The sequence below is a fragment of the Aplysia californica genome, unplaced genomic scaffold (genome assembly GCF_000002075.1).
Source record: "Aplysia californica isolate F4 #8 unplaced genomic scaffold, AplCal3.0 scaffold00631, whole genome shotgun sequence".
Classification (NCBI taxonomy): Eukaryota; Metazoa; Mollusca; class Gastropoda; order Aplysiida; family Aplysiidae; genus Aplysia; species Aplysia californica.
Genome location: NW_004797901.1, coordinates 402,134 through 403,147, shown reverse-complemented (window position 1 = coordinate 403,147; position 1,014 = coordinate 402,134).

Sequence of the window (1,014 nt, the reverse complement as noted above, 5' to 3'; positions counted from 1 at the left end):
CCCCCCCCTTTCCTGCCTTTTGAAAAGAGATGGGGAATGTACTTTTGGCGTAGGTTGACTTCGGCTGTTTTCAGCAATAAATGTTCCTGTGTACATATACACACCTGTTATTTGCACGCACGATTATGCGTCCGTTTACACGCACTTGCGAATTTGTCTGTACATCTATCTATATTGTACATTTAGTGCATAATAATGTGTTTATTTGTGTAAATTTGTAAAGCGACATCGTTCTGCCATGGTACGTTTAGGTATTGTCGTTCGCCACCATCTCAACGCGAACTTTAAGCGGGTGGTTGGAGGGCGCTACTGGTAGGTCTTACTTCTTTTCTTTCCCTCTATTAATTCGGTCTACATATCTTACTTTTTCCCAGCACAATATGATCGTTGTTTTGTTAGGCGCTTCACCATTTCGTGCAAAAGACCCGAGTTCGAATCCTGTGTGGGGAGAATTTTTATCGAGTATCTCGGTCTTTCTGTTGGGACTTAATAACCCTCTCAGGCAGGGTAGGAAACTGCCTCTTGAATTATCTAGATTATTTCAATGTAAAAAAAATAAAATCTTAACACATTACAGACGTCTAGAATGAACACAGAATTTAGTGACAGGGCTGTTGTTACCACCAAAGGCAATTCTTTTTTTTTTTAATTAAAAAAAAAAAAGAGAAGTATAGACAACATAGAACTAGAATAAGATACGAAAAATTAAGAGAAGTTATAAAGGAAAAACTGGAAACGAATTAAGGGAAGGTGGAAAGTAAACCAAATAAATGTTCGTGTGGATGGGGCAATGGAGGAAATGTCCGGTAAACCTCGATGTGTATGTGTATAGCTGCCGAGTTGCTCGATGTCTTGCTGGGCTCTGCTTTTGAAGTACATGTTTATTTATGGTGTGTGCACACACTCGTTTACTGGTTGGTTCCGGCCGTGTTTGGTTTGGCTTTCTTTTGTATAAACTGGCATTTATATTCGGGGGAAAAATCACACGCACCTTTTTTTATTTTTTATTTTCTT